Raw genomic sequence first — 12,664 nt, forward strand, 5'->3', positions numbered from 1 at the left:
AATGAACTGTGTGGCATGGGGAAAATCAGCCTGGCTTGCACCACTAAGGAGCAGCTTGGTGGTTTTTGTAAGCTCCCATGTAGATCATTTTGATCAAAATGTGGGGTATGCAGTTATAAAATGTTATGAGTTACTTTGAGCATCTCTCCTGCAGGAGGGGGAAAAGCAGGCTAAAAATAAAGGCAGGCCTTATTTATTTAAAATAAATACATTTATTGTCACCCAGAGGCACAATACTATGCCCCAAATGCCTGGTGCAGTGACATTACGTGATGTTATGTTCAGGTTCTCCCTGCCTCAGGGTGGAGCCTGAGGGGGCAGTCATAGGCCATAGTGCCCAGGGCACATACCCCTCAAGCTCTGCCCTAGTTATGCCTCTCATGTCATCCCTGGAGAAGATACCATGCCATATAACAAAGTGTGGAGCAAAAATTATAGGACGTTCCCACACTCAGTGGCCCCCTTGGTCCATCTAGGGTTTTTAGGCTGCACTGGGACTGGCAACAGCTGCCCATGGTTTTAGATGGGGCACTGTCCTAGCCCTGTTTGGAGATGTCAGGGAAGGAACGTAAGAACTTTCTACATGTAAGCTTGTGTTGTACCAGTGAACAAATGACATGGGGGGGGGGAGTGACACCACTGCTGGCCATGCCCGATCTCGTCTGATCTTGGAAGCTAAGCAGGGTCAGGCCTGGTTAGTACTTGGATGGGAGACCACCTGGGAATACTGGGTGATGTAGGCTTATACCATAGTCTTTCTTAAGAACATAAGAACAGCCCCACTGGATCAGGCCATAGGCCCATCTAGTCCAACTTCCTGTATCTCACAGCGGCCCACCAAATGCCCCAGGAAGCACACCAGATAACAAGAGACCTCATCCTGGTGCCTTCCCCTACATCTGGCATTCTGACATAGCCCATTTCTAAAATCAGGAGGTTGCGCATACACATCATGGCTTGTAACCCGTAATGGATTTTTCCTCCAGAAACTTGTCCAATCCCCTTTTAAAGGCGTCCAGGCTAGACACCATCACCACATCCTGTGGCAAGGAGTTCCACAGACCGACCACACGCTGAGTAAAGAAATATTTTCTTTTGTCTGTCCTAACCCGCCCAACACTCAATTTTAGTGGATGTCCCCTGGTTCTGGTATTATGTGAGAGTGTAAAGAGCATCTCCCTATCCACTCTGTCCATCCCCTGCATAATTTTGTATGTCTCAATCATGTCCCCCCTCAGGCGTCTCTTTTCTAGGCTGAAGAGGCCCAAGCGCCGTAGCCTTTCCTCATAAGGAAGGTGCCCCAGCCCCGTAATCATCTTAGTCGCTCTCTTTTGCACCTTTTCCATTTCCACTATGTCTTTTTTGAGATGCGGCGACCAGAACTGGACACAATACTCCAGGTGTGGCCTTACCATAGATTTGTACAACAGCATATCTATCTTCATTTCGAAACTGAAGGTTGCCAACCAGGTGATATTTTTGAGTAATACCATCATGTTATATATCAACCGATGTGTAATTTCATGCAGAATGCAATGAGATAAACCACATTGAAACATTGCTATTCTAGCATAAGTTATAGCCAAAAAAAAAAAAAAAACCAGTGGGGCAGGGCGAAGGTACCTCACCACGCCCACTGCCTGGGGTGTTGCCCCGCCCACTGCATGGAAGGAAGTCCATCATAGCGGCAATGCTCTGGCCTTCCACACCAGGTGATGCAAACCCTAGTGACACCACCGCTTCCATGGGTCCTAAAGGCTTTTCAAGGAGGCTGCTAAAGTGTTTTCAGCTGTATCAGCAATTATGCAGCTGGTGGGACATGCTTTCAAATCCAGCCTATGTATGTATCTAACATAAAGACAGAACTTTGTCAGCTGTTATGAACTGGATACAAAGTACTTCTGGGGTTCAGCCCTGGGGTACCCATAGCTTCCGACTAATCGGAAGAAGATGATGGTTTCCCAAATGTTATCTTTTCACTGTGATTCTTTTCACTATGATAGCCACCTTGGGTCCCTTTGGGGAGAAGGGCGGGGTATAAATAAAGTTATTATTATTCTCAGAAATCTCCAAGCCTTGGCAAGCAGCACAGGCCATTTTTACATGTTTGATTTATTCTTAGCACAAGGAAAAAAGAATGTAAGCTGCTGTCTTCTGCATATTTAATGATCAAAGTCTTTTTGTGTTCTGGGGATTTTACCCTGGATTCTCTGCTTTCCTTATTCCCTCCCTTGGAAACAGAGCCTGTAATGTAGTATAGAAGATCTGTAGGACGTGCAGAATGACTCTCAGACTGGAGGGCACACAATTCTGGTGTATCAGCTGTCCTATGTTAGCAGTGAATTAGTTCTAGAATTATCATGGGGGTATGATCAGGGCAGGAGTTCTGCTTTGGTCTACAATCCTTTCACCTACCAACATTCCCTCCTGTAAGTTCCTCCATCCTCCATCCCAGACAGGGGTTGCCCCAAGACAGGTGCACTCTGCTGATGTCTGAGTCTTTCTTGGCCCCAGGGAAAGAGGGATAGAAACAAGAGGGGGGGGACTGCTGGTCCATCCACCAGGATCCCCAACCAGGCCTCAGTTATGGGGTGGGGTGGGGTGGGGAGGGGTTGCTACACCCTTCTCCCTGGCTCCATCCCTGGGCTTGCCCCAGCAGAGCAGATATTGAGCAGCCCTCAGGTAGCCTGTCCATAGACCCCCTCATCACCGGTCCTGAATGGCTTATGAAGCCCTGTCCCCTCCCATTCCCGGGCTGTCTCTCCTCCATCCCCACTCCTGGTTTTACATGGTCCAGCCCTGTTGATAAAGGGCCTGTGGGAAGCCCTGTGGGAAGGCCCTTATCCTGCGAGGAGCAGCCAACCCTGTGCCTTGATGGCCCAGGGAAGAGTGGGAGGACCAGATATGCAGCCATCATTGGCTGTATGGTGCTGGTTGCTGCTCCCCCCAACAAGGTTGGCAGTGGGCTCACATCCCCCAAAGGCCCTACAAATAAATGTTCCTCCCACCAAACTCCCTCAGCACACATGCAGACCCTTCGCAGCACACCAGTGTGCCACAGCACACTGATTGCAAATCGCTGAGCGAGATCACAGGTCAAAGCCGCCTTGGGTCCCGTTTGGATGAAGGCAGGATACATATACAGTAAGTAAGTAAGTAAGCAAGCTACCAACCAATCACTCTATTTGCAGCAGCCATAGGATTCATATCCCAAAGCATTCTTCAAGACAACAATGGAACTACCACACAAGGTGGAATCAGAAGAGCCATTCTGACATCCAAGGTTTTTCTAGAGCAGGGGTGCCCAAACCCTAGCTCGGGGGCCACTTGCGGCCGTCAAGGCCTCTCTACGTGGCCCTCAGGGAGCCCCTAGCCTCCAATGAGACTCTGGCCCTCCAGAGATTTGTTGGAGCCCACACTGGCCCGATGCAACTGCTCTCAGCGTGAGGGCAACTGTTTGGCCTCTCGAGTGAGCTGTGGGATGAGGGCTTCCTCCACTGCTTGTTGTTTCACGTCTGTGATGCAGTAGCAGCAGGAAAGGAAAGGCCAGCCTTGCTTTGTGCAAGGCCTTTTATAGGCCTTGAACTACTGCAAGACCTTCATTCATTCATATAAGTTCATCTTTAATATATTCATTTATGTAAATTTATTCAAATTTGAAATGTAAATTAATTCGGCCCCCCGACACGGTGTCAGAGAGATGATGTGGCTCTCCTGCCAAAAACTTTGGACACCCCTGTTCTAGAGCCTAGGAAGTAGCAATATGCACATGCAGTCCCGATGGATCAGACCAGCAGTCTGCTTCCCACAGTGGCCAGCCAGATATCTCTTGAAAGGCCACAAGATGAAGGCAGTAGCCCTCTCCCAGAAGCAACTGGTATTAGTGGCATTTTGCTCTGAATCTGGAGGAGCCTCGTGACTAGTAGTCATTGGTAGACTTGTCTAATTCAGTGTTTCTCAACCAGTGGTACGAGTACCAGCAGTGATATTTGGGGCAGTGTCTGGTGGTACTCGTGGGATCCCCAGACACCTACTGCCCTGCAGCAAGACCTGGGATGCAACGCAACAAACAGCAGTAGGAGGCTTGGCTTAGCAGGCAGAGCTCCAAAGCATGCTTTTGCATGCCTGAAAAAGCCCTCCTGTCCACCCTGAGCCTCTTACTAGTGTTTGTCATGTCATTTGTGGCCTCCCAACCCACTGGTGGTACTTCCAATAGATGGACCGTGCGAAGTGGTAAAGCAGGGGACAAATGTTGAGAAAAGCTGGTTTAATCCCTTTCTAATTATGCTCAGTGAGCCATCTTGAAACTCATGGGAAAGAATTTTCAAAAGGAGGTCCTTTTATAGGCCTTGGAAATGGTGAAGGTGACCCTAAAGTCTAACCTGCTTTTCTCTGCAATTACAGATCACCTACTGTTACAAGATTGCTTCTTATAGACTTGCTATTTGCCCAGCTTCATCAGGGATTTGAAAAAAAGAAGAGGGTCTGATCAGGTTGTGTTTGCATTTGACTTTTCATTTCCAGCAGAAATGAAAGATGCCAAAATTAAACAGTCACTAAACTTCCCCGGAAAAAAAACATCTGCAGGGCTAAATACCCAAAGTCATTTTGATGACATTTGGGTGGTATTTGAAGGCTCTAGAAGGATTCTGACTGGCTCTTGATATGTACAATAAAATGGCATTATGTAATCCGTGAACCATGAAAGTATACAAAGGAGATCCCAACATTCATTAGGGGATGCAGTGTTTAAAAACCAGCAGGTTTTTTATCCTTCCTTATCTAGTTCAAGAAGTGAAGAGCTTGCCTAAACTTGACAGAGGAACTCCCCTCATTCGTTAGTAAGAACTAGACAGCCCAATCCTAAAGGGCAGCCCAATCCTGAGCTGCCCGGGGTGCCCCCACTCGGTGGCTTCACGAGGGCTGCCGTCGCATCCAGCACCTCCCGCGCTACCACGGGAGGCACCTTGGGACTAGGGGACGTTCGTCCCCTTTCCCTGGGTAAGGGAGGCAGCCCCGCAATGGGGCTACTCTCTTTAGCGGCGCCCTTTCTGCGCCACTAAAGTAAAGGTGCTCATGTAAGGCACGCAGCCTCCATGAACGCTTAGGATCCTGCGGAGCGGAGCTCCACGGATCCCCCGCCCACCCCCAGGCATGCCTCTGGCACACCTCCCCCTCCCTGCATTACGCTGGCCTCCCTGCATCACGCTGGCCTCCCCCCTTCCTGGAATGCCCCCGTCCCCGCCCCGTTTGCCGTTCCGCAACCTGGCGGTCGCAGTCACCTCTGGTGGAAGCCACCAGCAGAGCCACCTCCAGCGGGAGACCAGCGGTAAGCCCCGCAAACATGACTGTAGTCCACGCCACAGAAGCGCAGTGCTGACCATAGGATTGGGCCCTGAATCACTGAAATACAGTAACGTACTCAAGTCTTGCAATAAGTACCAAGATTAAACATTTGAAGGTGTTTACAAGCTTGATCAATTAAAATCTACACCCTTTCAAAAAAAAAAAAAAATAGTACAGGTTAGGGATTACAAAATTGTGAGATTGAGGCTTCTGGTTCATTTCTTTGGATGGCCATGAGTTCTCTTACTAAGAGCAGAAAAAAAACCTTTTATCTACAGCAGTGTTTCTCAATCTATGGGTCAGGACCCACTAGGTGGGTTGTGAGACAATTTCAAGTGGGTCCCCATTCATTTCAGTATTTTATTTCTAATATATTAGACTTGATGCTACCATGGTATATGACTACATTTGGGGAAATGTTACAGACCTGTATTTTTAACAAGCTACTATGTATATTCTTTTAACAAGGACAGTAAATGGAACTTACTCCTGGGTAATGTGGGTAGGATTGCCAAAAATTTCATGCTTGATGATGTCACTTCCAGTCATGACATCACTTCTGGTGGGTCCTGACAGATTCTTATTCTAAAAAGTGGGTCCCGGTGCTAAATGTGTGAGCACCACTGCTCTACAGAATGCTATAACAACACAACATTGTGTCTAATGAGTTTGTGGAACCCCTTACTGGTGATGGAATCTGACCTGGGGATGAAAAGTGGATCCTGGAATCTGACCTGGGGGATTAAAAGGGGATTGAACAAATTTCTGAAGAAAAAGTCCATCATGTGTTATAAACTGGGATAGGCATGTGCGACAACCTCCTGATTTTAGAAGTAGGCTACCTCAGAATGCTAAATGCAAAAGAGGGCACCAGGATGCAGGTCTCTTGTCTTGTGTGCTCCCTGAGACATCTGGTGGGCAGGATACAGGAAGCTGGATTAGATGAGCCTTTGGCCTGATCCAACGGGGGTGTTCTTATGTTGTTCTAATACCACATAACACTGCTTCCTTTAGTGCTATTTCTTATGGCTCTCTTTGCCCTGTGGTGATTGGAAGCTATTATAGTCAATGGGAGCAGCACATTCTGGGAACCTCCTGGTCAAGCAGTGTCATGCAGTGCCCTGCATTATCTCCTATAGTGCTGTTTCACACAATGCTCAACTGTCTGGTAATTCCCCTCCCCCCAATTATGGGAGAAAATACTGTATTTAATTTACATCAAGATGGGAAAAAGTTCTCTAAGAATCACTATGAGTGCTGAAACTCCATTGTTCATACACAGATAGCAATTTATTTATTTAAAAATTTTATATACTGCCTTTTCTATGCTCAAGGCAGTGTGCAACATAAGAATAATATAACAAACAAAAACATGAATAAAGCAATTAAAAATGATATGGGAGCAAGGTAAAAAAATAGAAAAACAGCAACAACATAAAAGCATAACATAAAAGCAACAATAGAAAATGGGTTCCTAGGAGGTTCTTCCTCCCTCCTCAAAAACCAAGCAAAATAAGTTTTTAGACCCTGCTGAAAACTATACAAAGTGGGAGCTGACCTGAGTTGTTCTAGTAGCTGGTTCCAGAGATGTGGTGCCACAACAGAAAAGGCCCTGCACCTTGCCCCTATCCCCTTGGCTTCAGATGGCAGCGGTATCCTAAGCAGGATCCTATCTGATGATCATAGGGGATATGCAGGATTATAAGGGGGAAGGTCGTCCTTGAGGTATCCTGGCCCTATGCTGTATATGACCAATTTGCTACATCGTGGGAACAGAGAGAGGCTACTGCAAGCCGTTTTCATATAAATGTGTTTTATTGCAGAGAACTTATATTATTTACATGCTGTGATACATTACAACATAAATCTATCAAATAGTTCATGATGGATGCTGCAGGTTTGCCATCGGTTGCCAGGTAATATTTTTTCAGAAGAACCACAGACTAAAGTGAACAGACGTACAGCTTTATTTACTCTACAACTCTTAAGTAGCTAAAATATTCAAGGTCAAAAGGCAGTGTTTTCTCAGGCCTACCTGTCATTGAATGCATGCAAAAACCTAAGGAGAGCAGCAAATATAACATCAGTATCTTTTTTTCAGGTCCATAATGCCACCAAAACTGACAATGGGTAAATAATTTTTTTATATATTTTAAAGCATGTAATTCTTGCATAAAATGTACAGGTCTAAAAAGATTGGTATAAATCTATACTTTTTTTTTTTAATAGACCATGTCTTCAAAACAAAGGAGAGATGCAGCCTGCTCATGCATTTTGAGAAGAGACAAACTAGCAAATGTTTGTGAGCAAAAGCAAATGATTACTAGTCTTCTACACAGATCTGCTAGAAAACACCATGTCTAGAGTTGCATTTCTATTGGTAGAAGGACATCAGTAGAACTCCAGATAAAGGACAACTAAGCGGTCTAGCTAATATATGCTGGTGGAGAAGAGTCGATGAAACACAGAACGTTGATTAGGCTAAACTGACTTGTTGGGATACAGCAATGGTTCTAAAGGTCTGTAATGATGTACAATATTAATAAGTCCAATGACATTTGGCTTTTCTTTGCTCTCTAAGGTGCTGAAGACATTTTCAGTACTAACAGCTGCATCATGAATGTTAGTAACTGTACGAGCATGGGAAAAAGTGTTTCATTTTACAAACAGGTCTCCATTTTTAATAGCACACAATTGGAGTGAGCCTATGGAATGTTACTAGGTATTATGGAAAGTGAATGGACCTTTTTGTTTAAAGTGACACAGGAACATTCAATGTGTCAGCAAACAAGCATACATGTATCAAGGCCTGATCCTCACCTACTGGGGATGGTCATGCCTAGACAGACTTAGGAGGAGCTAGGCCAAGCTGAAACAGCTGAGAATAGTACCCTCTTCCCATCATATGAAATTTCATTTCGAAGGATTAAATTTGCTCTATTTCAGGTGAGAGTCACCAAGTAAGGTTTTCATTGGAACACAGGCTGCATTCCTATGAATACTTACTTGGGATTAAGCTCTGTTGAACACAGCAGAGCTTACTTGTGAGTAAACATGAAAAGGACTGTGCTGCTTGCATCATCAGAATGGTTCATTCAGCTCAAGAATGGTGGGCTTTGGGCAACAGGCTCCTCCTCCTAATAATATCTTTCCCCCTAAATTATCTTGAAGCAAGCTCTAACTGTATGTTTTTGAAATTCCATTGCATAATTTTGTGAAAATTTAAATACATTCATATATGTATGTGGAATGACACATATCCAAGGTTCATAGCTTAGATGGAGTAGTATTGGAGGAGGAGGGCAATGCTGACCTGTAGCAGTGGCATAACTAGAGGGGGTGCAAAGCATTAAATTTTGCAGGGAGCCTCACCGTGATGTGCAAGCGGCCCCCTTCCTTCGGAGCCACTCCTACTAGAAGGAACCAAATAGAGGCAAATGCTCCCATTTTGTTCCCACTGCCTGGAATGGAGGGGAGTGTGGAGGAGAAGGGCCGCTTACATGCCGTAGTGAGGCTCCCTGCAAAACTTAGCACTTTGCACCCCATCTAGCTACATCACTGACCTACATATTTTTTGTCCCCCCCCCATGTAAATATTTTCTAGCTTTCCCAGCCTGAATTCTCTTAGGTGAGTCAAAAATGTGTATCTCTATATCTTCCCATTTTCAGCACGATTAAATATACATCATCTATTATATATATTTTTTTTCTAATGTAAGAAAAATAAATCTTTTCAAAAAATCCAGGCTCTGACAAGTCAAAATATATACAGTTAATTGCAGGCCCATGGTGACGTGGTCCACACCCTACCTTTCTCTGTTTCCTCCTTGCTGATAACTGCTCTGATCCAGCACCTGCCTTGGGTGCATGTCAGTGTCCATCCTGCAGTGATTCCACCACTGGTTCTGAAATACGCACTAACATACTGCAATGATGCTGAAAGCCACTCAGTTCAGGTCAAGTGACCTACATGGACAGATGCGGGGGGTGCAGGAATGTGACAGATGGATGCATGTTTTGTGCAGATGTGATGCAATCCCCACGACCTGGGAATGCATATCCTTATAAACGGTCTGGGATATCCTGCAATAACGACACTGTACTCATTACTTGACATGAACATTATCTTGTTGCACATCACTGTCTTCGAATTGCAGTCCTGTTCACATTCTCCAAGTAATGGGTTGTCATTAATGATTTAAACCAGGGGTGCCCAAACTTTTGGGCAGGAGGGCCACATTATCTCTCTGACACTATGTCAGGGGCTGGGAAAAAAGAATTTATATTTCAAATTTAAATAAATTTACATGAATGAATGTATTAAAGATGGAACTTCTATGAATGAGTGAAGGTCTCACAATAGCTCAGGGTCTATAAAAGGCCTTGCACAAAGCAAGGGCGGCCTTTCCTTCGCTGCCACTGCTGCTTCACAGATTTGAAACAGCAAGCAGTGGAGGAAGCCCTCATCCCTCAGCTCACGCAAAAGATTGAACTGTCGCCCTCAAGCTGAGAGCCATTGTGTCAGACCACCATGGGTTCCAGCAAGTCTTTGGAGGGCCAGAGGCTCACTGGAGACTGGGGCTCTTTGTGGGTTGGATTGGGGGTCTCCAAGGGCCACAACTGGCCCCCAGGCCGGGGTTTGGGCACCCCTGATTTAAACTAGCAGCAGCCTGCACAACAACTGTACTTATGTTCTGCAGCAGGCAGGAGGAATAGCAAGGTCAGGAATTTTAGGCTAAATGATGCCTTCTAAAACATGTATACCATGGCATACCCCTAACTTCTTCCCTAGAATTCGCAAGGGCTCCATAATAAAGTAATGGAAAAATAATTAAAGTGCCTTGTCTTTACATACCCTTCATCAGTCTTGCATTTATTTTCCCTGATCACATTAAAACACCATTAAACAGGAGAAGAGGCACTCTTGCAGATGTTATGTTTGACGGTATGTAGCCGTGAATAAGGTGGCTATAAGCCTCAATCCAGAAATATGGAGTTCCTCTGCTAGAATGGCTTCCCCATTCATTTCAAGAAAAGGAGCTGATCTCGCCCTTTGTGTACATGATCAGCTTCCTCTGGAGAAAGGAACTAGCATCACTGTGCAGGAAAGAGATTCATGTGCTCATTTGAGCACATCTGGTGTGCTAGATCAGGAGGCAGGTACTGCAGGTAGATCGGTTGCAGGTACTGCAACTGGATTTATGCATGAAATGTCTGTGGCCAGAATGACTTTCCGATTTATTTTAATAAAGGCAACTGTTCAGTGGACATGCTCCTTTGTGTATGCAATAATCAGTTTGCTTTATTGAAATGAATTGGGGCTTCTATCCATGCAAGTGTTTCATATACTTATTTAAGTACACGTGGGGCACTAGAGCAGGAGGCAAGAGTACAATCCTGGCCCCATAGAATCAATGGGAGTTTTGCAAACTACCAAAGAGGGTATGATGACTACCACAAGGTCTTGATTTACACTACAAAAAGTTGAAGCAATACCTGATTTTGTTTTCAGCCCCTTCGATCTCCAAAACTCCATCTTATCTTTCCTAAGATTTGTTCATTTTTAGAGTATGCCACTGACACTACTGGCTTCAGTTACTACTACTTCAGTTCACTACAGGCTTCAGCCTAAAGCAAGAGTATATATCTTTGCTACTCTGGTGCATAGTTCATCTTTAAGAGCAGTGAAAATCTATTTTACAATACTATTGTGACTTGCTGTAAAAAACAAACAAAGCATTTTAATAACTGGGTTCAAACCTTTGCTCAAGTAGAAATTAATTGGATAGCTTTGTGTAAACTAAGCCTCATTTCCTCATCTGGAAAAGGAAAACAAAATGCATTTATGACATTAGGCCCTGCTTTTCCTCTGACACTTGGAGTGGCTTACAAAATGGTTCCCCTGGCCATCTCCCAGCTAAGTCACTTAGAGGGCCAGCTATTTGCATCGTTTCAGCAGTAGAACTGCATTAAGTACTTTTAGATCATTTTCTAAGCCTGTCTATCTACCTAAAATTCCAATATAGTGAAGTTAAATGAGACAAGGCGTTAAAAGTCAGTGTTGTCCAGTGCAAAGATTTTTTTTTTTGGTATGGTGAGATTTGGATAGCGAGCTCCTGACCAAAATACTATGGCTGTTTCTTAAACAGTTCCACGTTATGGCTCAAGCAGATCTCACAAGAGATCTATTCTAGAGTTACCATCATTATTTGTCTCCTTTCCCTTCTCCTTTTCCTAACGTTTACATAAACACCACATGTCCTATGACATCATTGTAGTCTTGGGAATTGTCCCTTCCCATATGTGCCTCACAAGATCTGGGGGCCCAGACTGGGCAATACACAGAGCGATGGGTGTCACATCACATGTACTTATTGAACGTTGCAAGGAAGAAGAGACAATGAGCTCTGAAGTGGTGCTACCTGACCTTTTTTAGGCAGTCGCAGAATAGTCAGGTGATGTTTCAACAGGGCTGTGCCAACAGGGCATGTGCTGCATCCTGCAGTGGGAGAGGCAGTCACAGAGGCTTTCACAAGGTAAAGGGAATGTTTGTTCCCTTAGGGTTGCATTGTGGCTGTATCTGTGATGGAAAGTAGGATAGGATTGGGCCCGGTGTCCTGATCGGTCAGAAACATCAAACCTGTGGGTTTGAATGAGAGTCTGCAGAATGTGACCCCTCTCCAGCTAAAGGGAACAGGGGAGGGAGCAGATGTAAGTCTGAATGTGAGAAACTACAGTTTTTGAAGACACAGAGGAAGGCAGGGAAGAATGAGCTGAGGAATTCTAGCTGGAGTAACAGGAGTGCAGCCTTGGATTGGGGGAGGTATCAAGTTGCTCTGGGGGGGGATCTTTTGCCTTGTAGGAGTGTGTCTGCTTCTGCTAGTTCTCTGCTTATATATGTGCAAATAAAGCAAATATTATAAAGGCAAGTTAAGCCTCCAGTGCTTTCTCATTCAAAGGCAATTAAATCCAGTAATGCTGTCTGTGGAACTTTCCACTGCTTGGCAAATTGGAGAGCGGGTCTCAGAAATGTCTGGCTAAGCACACAGCAAGACAGCATTCAGGAACAAGGTTGAGCCCCAGTGCTACAGCTGTATAGATAGTTACAGTACCCACATGCAACAGGGCAGAAGTAGACTTCCACCAGCAACAAGACAGCAAGATGACCAAAGGGATAGCTGTTGTATTGGAGCTCAGGGAACATTTCTTGAATGTTATCTTACTGACCTGGAGTTAAAGCAACAGTCACAGTCGTTGGTCAGGAGCTGGCAACTCTGGTGGTGGGTGGAATAATGAGAGAGGAGAGAAGGTACTTCCT

Source organism: Tiliqua scincoides, chromosome 5 (genome assembly GCF_035046505.1).
Source record: "Tiliqua scincoides isolate rTilSci1 chromosome 5, rTilSci1.hap2, whole genome shotgun sequence".
NCBI lineage: Eukaryota > Metazoa > Chordata > Lepidosauria > Squamata > Scincidae > Tiliqua > Tiliqua scincoides.